We start from the raw sequence: 18,256 nt of genomic DNA on the forward strand, positions 1-18,256 counted from the left end.
AATGCAGAGTTACATGAAGTTGTCAGCCTCACTCTCTCTTCCAGAGTCATCACTGTCCAGTGGCAGCACAGAGTTAAAACAACTGGTGATGATTCGAGATTCAATGGATGGCTTTGGTATCTTCAATGTCCAATCAAGCTCTAAGTGCTCTACAACACCTGTTTCATTTTCCTTTATGGCCATTGGAGCAAATTGTTCTCAAACACCCATTCCACCAGGGAAAGTTTTTAGATGTTTGGAGTAGACATCCCACTAACTCACTGTAGGGACCTGTTTGAGGTCCTGTCACTGTTTGAGACCCTTTGTTAACCCTCAATCTGATTTAGCCCATCTGTTGAAATGGTATACTGGAGTATGGCCATTGTGCATGCTTTAGTTTCTTGGAGCTGGGGTGTAGGGAATGTTCAGGGAAGACTAGGACCTCCAATATGAGGGCTGCAAAGTCCTTCACAGGGATGCTTTTCACCTTTGGTATCTACCTGATCCACCTATCGAGTCTTAGAATTATGAAGCATTTTTAATTAGCTGGTACCACAACTCTTCCTAATTGGGTTAGTTACATTGCTTTCTGTTCGATTTGTTTAAAAAAAAGAATTCTGTTTAATTCACGAAGTGTTTATTAGCACCACTCATCCCTTCTCAATCAATCTTTTAATAATGAAGGTCCTAGCTCTTTTAGGCTATCCTTTTATGAAAGCTGCCACTACCCATTCCATAATTGAGTTTTTTGAACATTTGTCTCCATTATTCAACAACCAGAATGGCACACAGCCTTTCTAGTACTTTTAGGGAATGAAGGGCACAATGATATAGTGCTTCTATCCATAAAGACCTGGGTTGAAGTCCCGCCTCTAACAAATATTAATTTTTACAAGAATTGGGTAATATATATATGGTCTCTCAGTGTTCTAAGCCTCCATTTCTTAAACTGTGTCTCACAAGCCCAAATAGGATCTTGCAACTGAATGTAGGAGCCACAAAATATAATTTATTATCAGTAAATATATGTGTATGTGTGTCTTTTATATGACTATATATTTTGGATCATGTAAAAATTTTTCAGATGAAAAGGAGGTGTGAGTAGAAAAAGTGGAAAAAGCCTTATTCTACTGAAAATTGATGCCCATCAGTTGTGGAATGGTTGAATAAATTATGACATATGAATGGAATAGAATATTATTATTATTCTATAAGAAATAATGATTAGGCTGATTTCAAAAAAGCCTGGAAAGACTTACATGAACTGATGCTTAGTGAAGTAAATAGAACCAAGAGAACATTGTACACAGTAACAAGATTATATGATGATCAACTGTGATGGACTTGGCTCTTTTCAACAACGAAAGGATTCAAGGCAATTCTAATAGACTTCCTCTCCAGAGAGAAAATTATGAAAATTGAAAATAGATCAAATGATAGTATTTTCACCTTTTTATTGTTGTTTGCTTGCTTAATGTTTTTTTTTAATTTTTGTGTTTTCTTTTCCTTTTGATCTGATTTTTCTTCCATAGCATGACATATAGAGAAATATGTTTAAAAGAATTACATATGTTTAACCTATTTCAGATTGAAAGAAAGGGAAAGGGAGTGAGAAAAATTTGAAACACAAGATTTTACAAAACAGAATGTTAAAAAAAACTATCTTTACATATATTTGGAAAATTAAAATAATGTGGGGGGTAGAAACCCTGTTCTTAGCAAATCCCTAAGACTAAAAATTGCAGAGAAGATTTATTAGTAGAGAGAGTTTCCTCACCTGGGGGGGTAAAGTATATCAATGAAATATCTATATTAATGAAATCACAAGTCCAATCTTTGTCTATTTCCACTGAAGAAGTAATGTGGCACAGAGGGTAGATAGTGGCCTTAGAACCAGAACTGTTTATTGATTCCCTACAATGCAAAATCTAATCTAAGGGATAAGAAGATGACAAAGACATGTCTTCTTCTCCCACAGAGCTATAATTCCATTAAAATGCCCAGAGGGGCAGATCAAAATCCATCTTCAACTTCCATTCTTGGGTAACTCTCATCTCTGTTCACCCAGAAGTTCTCCACAGAAAAATCTACCCAAATTGCTAGAAGTCTTCCTCTAAAATTCTTAACCTTACATGGATACCAGTGGAGGATGCAAGCCATCCTACTGGGGGTTATACTCCAAGTACTGTTTGGGGCCCACTTATCTTTTCTCTGTATCCTTTCACTTTATAAACAGCTTGCACAATTCAAATTTCACCTCAATTTAGATGAATACTACTCAATATATAGAATCCTACTCTCTCTCCTGAGTTCCAGTTGCATATCACCATCAGCCTATTGGACATTTCAAACTTGATGTCCCATAGACATCTCACACTCAATATATCCATAAGAGAACTCATTGTCTTTCCCTAAAACCAACCCTTCTAACCATGCTTCCTCCATCTTTTACAAGTAAAACTGATTTTTTGTGCCTAGTATAAGATTTCCATGAATCACTATATTGAATTCCATCTCATTACACTTAACTCAATATTGTAACCTATGAAGAGCATCAAAATTCACACTCCTTAGAACAACACAAACTCTGCTATGCAGAAAGAATTGAAAAGAGGAGAAAATCACCCAGGAATCATAGAGATTAATACTTCCTCTAAGTGGGGCAGCTAGATGGCACAGAGTATAGAATATCAGCCCTGAAATCAGGATGATAGGAAGATCTGAATTCAAATCCAACCTCAGACACTTAACACTTCACATTTTCTAGCTGTGTGACCCTGGGCAAATTACTTAACCCTAATTGCTTCACACACATACCCCCCCAAAAAGAGAAAAGATCTAAAATATTTCCTTGAAGATCCTATAGGTATTGGGTGGAATACATCAGCATGAATATGTTCATTGATATTCTAGTAAATACTTAACCACCATCTCTCCAAGGGGGAAAATGCATGCACAACACACTCCTAAGTTTGAGCTGCATTAACATTTTTTCTCCACCACTTTCTTAAATCTAGACAATCAACATAATAATAAATCAAAACCTGATTTATAACATTTGCCAATTTATGAGATGTAAGTGCTGACATTCAAAATTTGACAATCAGTTTTCTTATGCAGCAAGAGAATTGTATAAATATGTTTACACATGTTGGATTTAACATATATTTTAACATGTATAACATATTAGATTGCTTGCCATCTCAGGAGGAGGTAAGGGGGAAGGAGGGGAAAATCTGAAACACAAGGCTATGCAAGGGTCAATGTGGAAAAATTATCCATGCATATATTTTGAAAATAAAAAGCTTAAAAAAAAAAGAAAAGAAAAGAAAGAAAGAAAATTTGACAATTAGCTCTCATGCCTGTTCAAGCTAGCTCCAAAATGACTCTTCAGTTCCTGATCATAATTGTGATAGAAACAAGCTAGTGACATTAGCACCACCAGGTGGTGAAATTTAACTTAAATCATTTCTAAAGAAACTACCAAATACTCATGGGCAGCTTTTATAAGAACCTTTATCTGTTTGTAAATACAGTAAACATAAGAAATAATCACTTAAAATTTGTGGAATTACATTATTTTCAACAACCCATTTGACATTTTTTTTTCATTAGGGAATCATTAGTGAAGAATCTGCCTAGGGAGAGCAAAGAGAATTTGTTAGAATAGGTACTCAGCAACTGTTCCCTTTGATCCATTGGGAAGATCTTTATTTCACTGAAATCCTCAACACCCTGGACAATCGTCTAATTTTCCTTCCCCTAAAATGACTTGTTATTTCTCTGACATTATGTTAGTATGACATAGTCAAACAGTATATCTAAGCAGTGGGAGGGGAGACATGAGGAATAAATTGTGCTTGGAGGAAGGATGACATTGGCAAAGAAACAGCTTACTGGTTTTTAATTTTTTTTTTTTTTGGTTTTTGATCTTTGCTCAAGAAAAGGAATAATGAGTGATGTTTTCATAGTTCTCAAAGAAATATTGTTATTTCAGACTATCTTTCAAGTAAAAAATATTGCTAATTGCGAAGCATGTTAATGAGAAGTAGGCCAAGTTCAAAGTTATATATCATTATGCTTTTATTGTATATACCAAAGTTTTATAAAGATTGTCATAAAGTTATACATTATTAAGTATAGCTATATAGAAATACACTTATAAATGTAAGTCTAAATCTTTCAGTTAAAATTTGATTTGTTTTAGTAATTTGATTTATTTTTTAAAAAATAATGTTTATTTGTTTTCTGGAATCATCACTGGGACAATCCAAAAAGACCAAGAATACTTCTTGGAATTGATAAGCATAACTTCATTTGAGATTTTAATATTCTTCCCACTTTTAATCTTAACCTTAATAAGAAATAGTAAGATGTAAAAAAATTAAATAAATAAAAATCCAAAATAATTTTATTTATATTTGAGCCAATGTCCCAAATTCATTCATTTTCCATTCCCACACCCACATATCCGTTTCCATTAAATGGTTGTCTTTATAAGGAACTATAAAAAGAGCTAATCAGCTATTGTCAGACAGCTAATTATAAAGGGATGAAGAAGTATAGAGGCATAAGGGGTAGAGGTTTCGTCACCCCCTCTAATTAAGAAATCAGCAGAATATAACAGGCTTTAAGGAATTTTCTTATAGCTTCAATACAGTGTATATAAATGTTACTGATCAATTTGAAAGGACCTTAAGACTTTGGGCTTTTAAAAGAGGAAAGACAAATGATATCAGGGGGAAAAATCTTGTATTTGAAAAAAATCCTACTTCTTGGACTACATAGAAAAACAACAATTAGTCCAGTGATAATCTCATTTCAGCAGTGGATAGGTCAAGTGGTAAAAGACTCAATACTCAGGAGTGCCTTAAGCAAGTAGACCCTTATACATATGTAGCAGAGAGGAGAGGGAGCCCAGAGAGTGTGTTAAACTTTTCCCATCCCCACCCCTAAACACACTGACCATGGAGACAATAAATCCAACTGAGAACAGAAAGACTTCAGGACGACACATAGAAAAAAGTATATTAAAATATAGCCACCTGAGAGAGAAAGTTACTAGTAGTGTTACCTGTCATGACAAAGCAAATGAAGTTTATTTATGGATCCTAAAAAAGAACTTATTATTAGTACCTAGTGAAGCACCTCACCTAAGGAATATTTTATGAAGAGAAAAGAAAGAAGGATTTTTAGTGTCAGGACTTGTTAGATTCCCCCTTTGTAAGTACAATGTATACTTGTGCTTCCCTACTTTTGTAAGTCATATTTAATCATATTCTCCTAATGAACCTAATGTTCAAGAGGGAGTGTACACTCCCTGACTTGAGGAAATGTTTTTTATGTCAATAGCTCTTACTATTCCACCTTAATAAATGCCCTTTGCTTAAAAAAAAAAAAAACTGGTAAGATGAAGCACAATAGTAGGAGCTCTTGAATGACATTACTAAAAACCTTAGCCTTTTGGGGTTACTCAGTAGAATTCTGAAAAAGAAGTAGTAGCCATCTTCTGGGGACCCAATCTATTACTGTTGTCTAGTTAAGGTGTGGCCCAAGAAGGAGTAATATGATAGCCTTTGCATCTTTTTCCCCCTGTTGATATTAATAAAGAGAAAATATATTTTTTTCTTTATTCAAAAATGAGTATTTCTTTAGAAAACTAAATTTCCTGGGAGGAAGGATAAGAATAAGACTTTCTTTCAAAGAAATCTGGAAAACACATTATAATGTTTAGATCAGACTATCTTTTCCTATTCTTTTCTTTCTTTTTGTTTTGAATCACCTGTCTGTGTGTATGTCTATAAGTGACATGGTAAGAGAATAATATATATTGATGTCAAAAAAGAAATATCCTCAACATCTGAGGAAGGATTCTGAGGAAGAAATATACCACTGTTATTATGCAGTTGTCCTGCATCTTTCATCCAAAGGAGAAAATTATAAATAGCTTGTTAATATTTTTAAATCATGAAATCCAAAATTAGACACAATATTTCAGATGAGCTGTGATAAGGGTAGAATATAAAAGGCTTTTCAACTCCCTTTTACTGGAAGCCATGCTTCTTTTAAAGTAGCCCAATATCACATGTGACCTCTTCATATATAAAGAATAATGAAACAGGTCTCATTATAAGAACATGGACTTCAGAAATATAAATGGTGGTATAATACTTTAGACTTTGCTCATTTGTAACCCTTGTTGATAATAGTTCAGAAAATTGTATTCCTATACAGAAAACTTTCATAGCTTTCCATCATACATAAGACAAATTGCTTTGATTGATTCTGTTCTTTCTTCCTTCCCCCAAAATTTGCACCATCAAATATCTCTCTTACTTATTCAGTCTTTCCTTCTTCACACTGACTCCTTCTTATGAACATTTAGGATAATGGAGATTTATTTCTCCTGTTCTTAAAAAAACAAAAACTTAAATCATCCTACTCTCCCATCTTAAACAACTCTTCTCTTACCTTCAACAACAAATTTAAGGAAAAGATTATACTACACTCAGTTTCTCCACTTTCTAACCATTCACTCACTCCTCAACCACTTTCATTCTTTTTTCCACTCCCTATTCTAAAATCCCTCTCTTGAAGATTGCTAGTAACCTCATTAAAACTATTAATCTTAAGTCTTCGTTTTCCTTGCTCTCTCTATCCTATTTTATACAACTGACAAGCCTGTCCTTCCTCATACTATCCAAGTCTTTACAGTCTCTGTCATACTTTTGTGGCTCCCTTCCACTCCCAAAATGTGATCATCCTACACAGCTTTATGCTTGTTTACCCGTCTTCTACATATATGTATGTGTTATGCATGTATGTTTATATATATATATATATATATGTATATGTGTGTATGTATGTATGTACATTCCCTTCTTCTGCAAACTCATGCACAGCTTCAAACTATCAACTTAATGAAAAAATTTTAGCTCTGCCCCATCTCTATCCCAAACCCATATCTACATTTCTAACTACCTGCAACAATCTCTAATTGTGAGTTCTGCCATCATTTGAAATTGAAGATATCCAAAACAAGAAAACAAAAAACAAACAAACAAACAAAAAAAGATATCCAAAACAAACATCTCCAAAAGTATTCCTTTTCATTAAACACTCCTCTTTGTATTAATCACATTATCATTCTCCTACTCATTTGGGCTTGAAATACACATTTGGACTCCTTTCCCCAACACATTCATTCAACTATTAAATCCTATCAGTTCTGCCTCCACTATATTTCTCAAGTTGATCCCCTATTTTCCATTCCTACTTCCACCATGCTAATTCACATTTGTTGTTGTGAATCGATAACTTTCAGTTGTGTCCAATTCTTCTTGGTGATTCCATTAGTTTTTGGTCGGGGGTAAGGGTGGCAAAGATATTGAATAGTTTGACATAACCTCCTTCAGCTCATTTTACAGATGAGGAAACTGATGCAAATCATTAAGTGACTTACCCAGAGTCATATAGCTAAATGTCTGAGGCCAGATTTGAAATCAGAGAGGTCTTCATGACTCCAGGCATGGTACTCTATCCTAGCTGCCAAATTCCCTCATTTTTTTAACTGAATTTACAATACCCTCCTAACAATTCATCCTTTATCCCCTTTCTTCCCTCATCAATCTTTTCTACAAAGAGACCAAGAGCCATTCCCAAATAAGGCCATCTATTTAGAGCTGGAAGGGACCTTAAAGTCATGTAATCCAACCATCTCATTTTATAGATAAAAAAAACTGAAGTGTAGTGAGATGAAATGAGTTTTCTTATGTTACACAAATATTGATAAAGTCTGAATTCAAATCCTGGTCCTTTGACTACAAATCCAACACTTTTCCCAGTATGCCAGATTAGTCTTTCATATTCTCCTACTCAAAACCATCTGTGGCTCCCATATGCCTACACTATAAAATACAAATTCCCTCACCTGGTATTAAATGGCCTCTACAATATAATTTCACAATGCCTTTCTAACTTTATTTCTGGTTGTTCCCCTTTTATTTCTTAAGCTTCCTTCATTCTAGACTACTCACTATTTGCTCAATGTAACCCATGTTTTCCTGACTCCAAATCTTTGTTCACCCTATTCCTTATATTCAGAAAGCTGCCCCTCTAATTATTAAAGTCTATTCATCTTCCAAAACCTAGCACTTAACACAGTTCCAGACAAATAGTAGCACTTAATAAATTCAAGTTGATAAACTATAACGCTACCTTCTCCATGAAATATTTGCAGTTAGAAATAATAACTCCCTCTAAATTCTCTTGAGTTTTTTTGTATCTTTCTTATAGCATTTAGAACATTATAATTTGAATTATAGTTAGTTGTATACATTTCATTCCTCTAATGAGCTCCTTTTAAGCTCTTTAAAGGTGAAGTTTATTTTTATAAAGATATATTCAATATGTTTCAATTTAATAAACATTTATTGAATATATACTATTTGTCAAGCATCATACTAAGTAATAGGGATTTTTTAAAAGTCTCTGACCTTAAGAATCTTACATTCTACAGAAAGAAAAAAAAATATATATATATATATATTACATAATATATTAATATTATGTATAAAAACATATGTAATACTCTAATTGCCTTTATGAAATTAATAAATATTCTTTTAATTGATTATAACACAAAAGAATAGATCATTACAAAAAAAACTTTTTCTTTGAATCTGGTGTCTTTAGACCTATGACCAGCTCCTACAGTAATGATAAGTACAATTTCCTCATTTTCCTCAAGAGGGAGCCCTTCAATCATATTTGATGGAGTCACAACAGATTCAAAGCCCTTTTCATCTTATATAATGACTCATCTTTGGGTTGTTTTTTTTTGTTTGTTTGTTTTGTTTTGTTTTTGTTTTTTGTTGTTGTTGTTATTGTTTTTAAATTCACATTTATTCCAAAAACAGGGTAAGAATTCTGAGCAATGAATGTGGATTATTGGACTCTGATGCTGCCATTTACCAAAAGGTTCTTGAGATGTCTTCTAAGGTTACCTCTAAGATCTAAAGTTCGTAAATAAATTTTGTTAAGGAAGGAGGGGGAATCTAGCTTCCATGTTATTTTTGGAGTCTAACTACTCTATAAACCTGGTGAATTGCACTCCTAAAATTTGGTGAATTCCAATTAAAGTCTCTACTATTTAATTTAGGTATTAATACCAAAGGGAGCTGGTTTTCCCCATAGTTTCATTTTCCAGAGTAAACTATAACCACTAAACTCCCTGTTGTATTTGGAATGAAACAAAATAGAACAGCACTTATTAAGAATTTCTTTGTGCCAAGCTCTATGCTAAGCACTGAGAACACGAAGTTTTTTTTTTTAAATGATAGTCCCTGCTCTCAAAGAGTTTAAATTCTAATTAAAAGAGAAAATGTACATAGGAAAGTTCAGCTATAAGAGGAATACAAACATCAATGCATCCTTAGGATGGCACAATCAGGCTTACGACAATGTTTGAAAGTTTGGAGGCCTGGTTCTGGGACAATTGTAAAGCCTAGTGGTCCTCTATCTTAGCCAAAAGGATTGCAATTAGTGACTCATATTGGTTGAAAGAATGTGAGAAAGGGAGGATCCTGGTGGGATACAAGAAGGAAAATACCAGGTTAGTGCCCTTAAGGAAAGGAGTCAACTAACTATAACTTAAGTAAATCCAACAATTATTTATTTAGGGTGAACAATTTTCCTTATGTTCTTCCAAAATCTTCCCAAAGACAATGTACAATAGTACATCAAAGTACAATAATAGTTATAGGTAATTCATTTCTCTAACTTACTTTCTGGAAAATATTAGGTACCCCAATATGTGTTTCAACATATTTTGAGACTAATTAATCCAAAGGATAGAATAAAGCAGATTTTTCATTATCTTCCTTTGCCATGGTATCTAATAATAACCACTGCACCAATCCAACACAGAAAACCATCAGCGACCTAATAGATAATCCAAAGCATCTTGAATTCTTAATATGATATATTGGTTCACTTTGGTTCTTTTGTTCAAGTCTGATTATTTACCTACACATGTACATTTTATTCTTCTTCCAACATTCTGAGCAATGAATGTGGATTATTGGACTCTGATGCTGCCATTTACCAAAAGGTTCTTGAGATGTCTTCTAAGGTTACCTCTAAGATCTAAAGTTCGTAAATAAATTTTGTTAAGGAAGGAGGGGGAATCTAGCTTCCATGTTATTTTTGGAGTCTAACTACTCTATAAACCTGGTGAATTGCACTCCTAAAATTTGGTGAATTCCAATTAAAGTCTCTACTATTTAACTGTAATTTGACTAATTCACTGGATTTCAAGCCCTTGAAAGCTCCTTCCAACTTGATCTCATACTCATTTTGATGTCCACATAAAATACAGACAGATCTTGCTCAGAGCAGAAATATAAAAGCCACAAATGTACAATATACCTTCTTTGAAGGAATTCTCTTTTAAGTTTTACCATCCAAAAAAAAAAAAACATTTTTCAGTTTCTTTTTACACAAGTTTACCTTCTCTGCATTAATAAACAGCTTTTCCATTGAGAGTCTTTATCAGTCTATCCCTCTTTACTGTGTCAAAATTTTTGCAGTTCTGTAATACAGCTGATGACTGTGTAATCTAGGTTTTTCATATAGTCTATAGCTCCTAAAAAAGTTCCTAATTTTGGCCATGGCATTACTAATCCTATGGTTGCCTTAGAAAAGGCATCTATGCCAAGTTGAATGTGCTCTTCCCCTTTCTCATGTCCAAGTAAAGTTCCTCCATATAAATCAGGGGAATTGGTCCTACTCTCTTTACCATCTCTCTGAAGTATTAGTAATCTGCTCCCCACTAATCTAATGAACCAAGATTTGGAAAGTTTTCCTACTGCTACTCTGCTACCTGACTGAGAGGAACTATTCCCACATAAATATGACTGCATAGGTAGAACTTTCGCAGAAGAAACTAAGTATAAAAACACTGTATCACTGGTATAGAAATAGCCTAGTTCTTCTGATAAGGATCTGAGTTGAGTTTTCTGCACATGTAACAGCCCAGATATAGTTCCAAATTTATATATATTCTATGCTATGTCATTATATTCATTTAATAACTCACAAATTTATTATATAACTCTTCTACTTCTGTTGGAGGATCATAGATCAATATCTGAATACTGCCCCTTCTCTGCACCTTGGATGGAATATTACAACATTTAATTGGGTCTGATGGTGTATCCAGCATATCCTTAGCATTTTTGTGTTTAATCATTTCAGTCATGACCCATTTGGGTTTTTTTCAGCAAAGATACTAGAGTAATTTGCCATTTCTTTTTTTCCTTAGTATGCAATGCTATTAATTTCCTTATACTGGCTCTCCTGAAATCTTTGAACTGCTTAATATGTTTGTAATATCATCATTTTCACATTCAAGGTCTTTTTATTTATTATTTATTTATTGTTATGTGTAAGGAGACAGGAAATTCTAAAAATTATGTCAAGTTTTAACCAATGATCAAAAATCAATTTAAAATATGATTTAAAAAAAACAATTTGGTTAGTTCAGTGACAATATATAAGCATTACTAGAAGCAATGAACAAGTAGAGTAGGTCAACAAAATGGAAGTTATCACAGAGAAAGAATTTTGAAAATCAGCTACCAAGTTAACAGCAAAAGTCACACAAAAATTCTATACTCTAAAATAGACAAAGGCCAAAGGTTTCTTTTTCCCACAGTTTCCCACTTTTGCCTCCAGAGAGAAAATTTCAACATAGGCTCATGGTTAAATCTAGAATAATTTTTATAGCAGTTTCATTCTCAGCACCTATTTACAGAAACACTAACTCAAAATGAAATAAAAATCAATTTATCATTTTCTAGAGATAAAAATCCATTGTAAAAAAGAAGAAGAAGAAGAAAGAAGAAGAAGAAAAGAAGAAGAAGAAGAAGAAGAAGAAGAAGAAGAAGAAGAAGAAGAAGAAGAAGAAGAAGAAGAAGAAGAAGAAGAAGAAGAAGAAGAAGAAGAAGAAGAAGAAGAAGAAGAAGAAGAAGAAGAAGAAGAAGAAGAAGAAGAAGAAGAAGAAGATTTAAGGGTAAACAATGACAATCCAATGGGCTGTGATAAGATACAAGACAGGAATAAGTAGGAAATGAATGACTTGCCCAGGCAAATCATTTCACAAGCAAGTCAATGAGCATGATGAAGCTCCAATAGCTCTTGACTATATTCAATTCATGGTCCTTTCCTTTTTTCTACTGGAATGACTCAAATCCACAACCAGGGCCTCTATTGGCTCTCCACTGGGTTGAAAAATTCTGGGACTTCAGCAACTTCCATCTCCTATTGTCCTTTAGTCCTACTGTCCAGCTTAGAAAAACTACCCTTTAGAAAGCAGAAAACTGGGAAAAATCTTTACATCCAAGGGTTCTCCAAGAATATATCCAAAGGCCTCATTTCAAAAATATATAGAGAATTTACTCATATTTATAAGAATTCAAGTCATTTTGCCAATTGATAAATGGTCAACAGATATGAACAATTTTCAGATGAAGAAATTGAAACTACTTATAGTCATATGAAAAAATGCTCTATATCATTATTGATCAAAGAAATGCAAATTAAGATAACTCTGAGGTACCACTACATACCTCTCAGATTTGGCTAAGATGACAAGAAAAGATAATGATGATACTGAAGGGGATGTGGGAACACTGAAATACTAATATATTGTTGGTGGAATTGTGAATTAATCCAACCATTCTGGAAAGCAATTTGGAACTATTTCTACAGGACTATCAAATTATGTATACCCTTTGTATATATACCAGCAGTGTGTCTCTATAGGCTTGTATCCTAAAGAGATCATTAAAAAGGGGAAAGGATCTATGTGTGCAAAAATGTTTGTAGCAGCCCTTTCTGTAGTAGCAAGGAACTGGAAACTGAGTGGATGCCAATAAGTTGGAGAATGGCTGAATAAGTTGTGGTATATGAATATTATGGAATATTATTATTCTATAAGAAACTATCAGCAAGATGATTTCAGAGAGACCTGAAGAGACTTACATGAACTGATGCTAAATGAAGTGAATAAAACCAAGAGAACATTATACACAACAACAAGATTATACAATGATCAATTCTGACGGATCTGGATCTTTTCAACAATGAGGTGATTCTGTTCAAGTTCAATAGGCTTGTAATGGAGAGAACTATCTTCACTCAAAGAGGATTATGGGGACTGAGTGTGTCACAATATAGTTTTTTTTTCACCTTTTTGTTGTTGTTTGCTTGCTTTTTTCCTTCTTTTTCATTTTTTCCCTTTTTGATATGATTTTTCTTGTGCAGCATGATAGATGTGGAAATATGTATAGAAGAATTATACATATTTAACATATTTGATTACTTGCTGCCTACGGAAGAGGGTGGGAGAAGGGAGGGAGAAAAAATTGGAACACAAAGTTTTGCTAGAATGAAGGCTGAAAATTATCTTTGCATGAATTTTGAAAATAAAAGGCTATTATTTAAAAAGAAAGAAAGAAAAACTACTCTTAATGTCAACCCTTCCACTGTTCATATGAGGATCCTTGATACTAAGTTATAGACACACAATATAGAACAAAATGACTGATTGGTAGAGACTTAGACTGAGGCAAAAGGTACCTGGGCACTAATAGGGAAAGACTAGCACAATATTTGGCTTAATGCTCCCCTAAGTTTCCTTGAGACATTATGCTACCTGAGTGGGCTAGAACTGGAACCAGAGAATGGGCAGACATAGCTGCCAAGAAAATATAATGAACCTTTTTTTCAGGGTGGGAAGTGGAATAAAGCCTGTTCCTAATACCTAGTGTCTTTTGGTTGTTGCCCTTCTATACAATGTTGCTTTATCTTAAATAATAATAGTAATAAACTTCTATCCTTTCTTTTAACTATTATCCTATTCTTATTGCTCTGAAGAGAAATTGTTAGAATGAATGGTCTACACCATGCCCGTTGCTTCAATTTCTTTACCACCCACTTTCCCCTAAATCAATCTCACTTCTATTCCCTGTGACTCCACTGCAACAGCTTTCTATAAGGTTAACAATTATATCTTTTTAGTCAAATTCAATGGTATTTTTCCAGTATTTATTCTCCTCAAGCTGTTCTATTTAAACATTCTTGATCTCCTCCCTCTCTTCCCTTGTTCCTTTGGCTTCTGTGACATTGTACTATTACTTCTCCTCCTACCTCTCTAGTTGCTCTCTTTCTGTTTTTCTCACTGGATCTACTCCCTCCTTCCATTCTCTGATGATAAGTGTTTGTTCTGCCTCCTCCAAATCTTACAGTCAGAGATCATTCTGACCAATGCAACACAAGAGGTTTTATTCTGATGCACAGCATTTTGAAGCCATCATGCATTTCCCTGCATTTAAGAAGCCCCAAAGTTATATTCATGTTCTTTTCTTAGATTCTGACCTTTTGTTATCCAGATTATTTGCTAGATATTCTAACCTTTTGTCCCCTTCTTCTCTGGTCTGAGTTCCTGGCATCTTGGAACCCAAGATAGACATCTATTCAAGTGCCTTTGCTAACTCTTCTGAATATCAACTTGTCCTGTCATATTTATATACCTGTCAGATCTCTTCTATCTCACATATTACAACTCCTAATCAGCTCTATCTAGCCCTGACTTGTAGCCACTTATGTTCTGAAATAATATCTCCCATAACTTTATCTTTTACTCCTCAATAAGAAGTCCTTAAAATTTGGTTATAATCTAAGCTGTCTTTTCTATACTCCATCAAGACAATATTAATTCCCTATCTTTTTTTGAGACAATAGGAAATAAGTGACTTGCAGGGTCACCCAGCTAGTAAATGTCAAGTATCTGGGTTGAATTAGAACTCAGGTTTTCCTGACTCTAGGGCCAATACTCTATTCCAGTATGCCATTTAGCTGCCCCCATTCCATATATCTTTGCTCATGTTGTTCCCTAGCTTTTTATTAATGTCCTCTCCTTTCTGCTTCACAAATTCAATTCTAGATTTCCCTCAAGACCTAGATAATTTATACCCATCATCCCTGAAGCCCACCCAAATAACTTCCTCATTTTCCTGAATTACTAGAGCATTTATAACTTGCTCTGAATCTGTATTACTATCATATATTGACTTATAAATGCCATCTCCCTGAGTTATAGGCTTCTCAAAGATAGAAAAGTATTTTTACTTCTTTTATTCTCACCAAAGTGTCTGTCTATTGAAGTTCAGGAAATATAAGAAATACTGATCGACCTGATTTTTTAAAACTTGAAATATTCTTCCAAATCACTAAATCAAGAGAGAAATCTTAAAAATCAAATCATGATAAGATTAAATAAGAATATATTTCCTCATCAGATTCCACAGGAACATGGTGATTTTGCATTCCTTTTTCACATCTTTTGGAACCCAAAGGCTCAAAGAGTTTTCACAGCGAGACAGACCAAAGAGAATTTATGAAGTATTTCACCAAAAGTTAGAATGTCCAAATTTTTTTAAGACAAAGACAAGACAACAGAATCTTTGTTGGTTGTAGAAGGAAACTAGTCAGGAAACATGACTAAAGTCCCCATTGTGCAACTGAAAATTCCCCAAATTTCCATAAATTGTAACAAAATTGTCCCCAAGCTTTGATTGGTCTAGGGTACTAAGGCTTGAACACATTGGCATGAATCCCTGGTCATCTAAGACATAAAGTCCTAGTGAATGTCACTGGGAATACTGAACTTTGATGAACTTTCTGTGTAAGATAACAGACCCTCCTGACCTTCCATGAGGAAGTAGGAGTGGGAGAGAGGAGCTACATCCAACTAAAATGACAATGGATCTTTGGTTGGTATCCTTCCTGTGTTATTATTCAGTAAACTTCTTTTGTCAAATGAAAGTATCATTTCATTGCAATCTAAAATCTGAACCACCACATTGGTCTGAGGCAGAAACCCTAAATACCTCAACTGACAACATTCTGGGACATGATAAAAGGAAAAAACACAGTTTCACCATCCAGGATTGTTTTTTTTTTCTCTTTCACTGACCTTAGATTCAGACATATATATATATACACAAAAAAAAAAAAACTTATGAAAACGAGATGATTGGGAATAATCATTGCCACTGTTTCTCTTGTTGCTGCTACTACAGTTGAAGCCAGAGATACAAGTATCTGAGGGAAATACTCCAAGCTGGAACAGATGGGAAGAGTTCCAAGAAGAAATGATATTAAATTGCCAAAACTACAAACTACTTTGAATCTCTGGAACGAGTCATGGAAAGAACTTATTTCTGTGACTATCTCCTATTTTTCTTTGTTTATAATCCTAGATCCTAAAATGGAGTTTGAATACCCCACCTTTCATTATTCTTTTCCACAAGCTATGTGGAAGGGATTACACACACACACACACACACACACACACACACACACACACACATCTTGAAGACCTGAAAGTATAAGTAGAAGAAATTTTAGTAGATGGACTTCAGGTCTACAACTTTCTATCTGAGAATCTGATCTATTTCCTTTCACTTTTTTCTATGCACAAAAACTGTGTGATCATATTGTGCTAAGTCTTTGAATCCACAAATGTGGGTGGTCATCAACTGATATGAATGTGTTTTTTTTTTAATGAACTATGTACAGACCAAAGATTTGATATTTAATATTTTGAGTCATATTCTATTTCATCCCCTAGATTAATTACAGGCAGAGCTGGCAAATGTCAACTGCACTAAAACTGCTTTATATCAAAAGTACAATCTAGGACAAGCTGAACGCCTTCCTCTGGTGGACAATTCAGATACTGCAGATTTTGAGGAAGGCAATCATATGCATGTAGCTGACAGAAACTGAAGCCAATGAGCTGGTTAACTCAAGTAGACCTCCACCTGATGGGCAGTTGCAATATTGTACTCTTTCCTTCCTTAATGAAACTACTATAGCTGTCTTCCTTTAAGAAGATCACACCTGACTGTCTGTATGAATAAGAAATTTATATTGTTTTTCCTGATATGCAAGTGAAATAGTTGAAACTCACATGGAAATTGAAAGGTGAGAAAAAAAGGAAAGAAAGAAAGAAAGAAAGAAAGAAAGAAAGAAAGAAAGAAAGAAAGAAAGAAAGAAAGAAAGAAAGAAAGAAAGAAAGAAAGAAAGAAAGAAAGAAAGAAAGAAAGAAAGAAAGAAAGAAAGAAAGAAAGAAAGAAAGAAAGAAAGAAAGAAAGAAAGAAAGAAAGAAAGAAAGAAAGAAAGAAAGAAAGAAAGAAAGAAAGAAAGAAAGAAAGAAAGAAAGAAAGAAAGAAAGAAAGAAAGAAAAAGAAAGAAAGTCGGAAAAACCAAATTTGTTAGCTTCTCCCCTCCTAGTCATTGCCTTCTCATGGGGAAAGCTTTCAGGACCAAATAAAAAGGCCTCATAAGGTTTGACTACTTCCTACCTTTCCAGTCTTCTTACCCTCTGTGCACTCTATGATTCAAAGATACTTGCCTACTTGTCTTTCTTCTCACAGTACATGATGTCTCCTATAGGTACCTTTTCAGCAGTGTCCCCATGCTTGGAATGATATCCATCCTCACTTTTACTGCTTGGTTTCCTTAGATTGCTTTAAGATTCCATTCAAATCCCAACTTGTTCAAAAGACCTTTCCTGATCCTCCAAGTTGCTAGCACTGTATTTTCTCTTCTGAAATTAACCTCCATCTAGTAGATAGATAGGTAGGTAGATAGGTAGGTAGATAGATAGATAGATAGATAGATAGATAGATAGAAAGAAAGAAAGAAAGAAAGAAAGAAAGAAAGAAAGAAAGAAAGAAAGAAAGAAAGAAAGAAAGAAAGATAGAAAGATATATAGAAACAACATACCTGACTATTTACATGTTGTCTCCCCTGTTAGAATGTGATTTCTTTGATACAAGAGTCTGATTTTGTTGGGGGAGTTTTAATATTCCTAGGACTTAGCACAATGCCTAGCATATATTTATATGTTTAATGTTTGTTAACTACCTCAGACATCTCAAATCATTAGGCCTTTTCTCTTTACATAAAAACATAAAGTCACAGGTCTGCCACCTGGAGCCAAATAGAGTATTCTCACTCTACAACATAACAATCTCTGAGCTTCATTTTCTCCATAATACTTGCATTTCCTACATTACAGCTTTGTTGTGAGGACCAGATGATATGATGATATATCAACATATGATATGTATTAATATGTACAAAGCTCTTTACAAAGAAAAAGCAGAGATTTGCTTGAACCAGTTGGACATTTTTTTTAATTTTC

The sequence above is a fragment of the Sminthopsis crassicaudata genome, chromosome 2 (genome assembly GCF_048593235.1).
Source record: "Sminthopsis crassicaudata isolate SCR6 chromosome 2, ASM4859323v1, whole genome shotgun sequence".
NCBI classification, from domain to species: domain Eukaryota; kingdom Metazoa; phylum Chordata; class Mammalia; order Dasyuromorphia; family Dasyuridae; genus Sminthopsis; species Sminthopsis crassicaudata.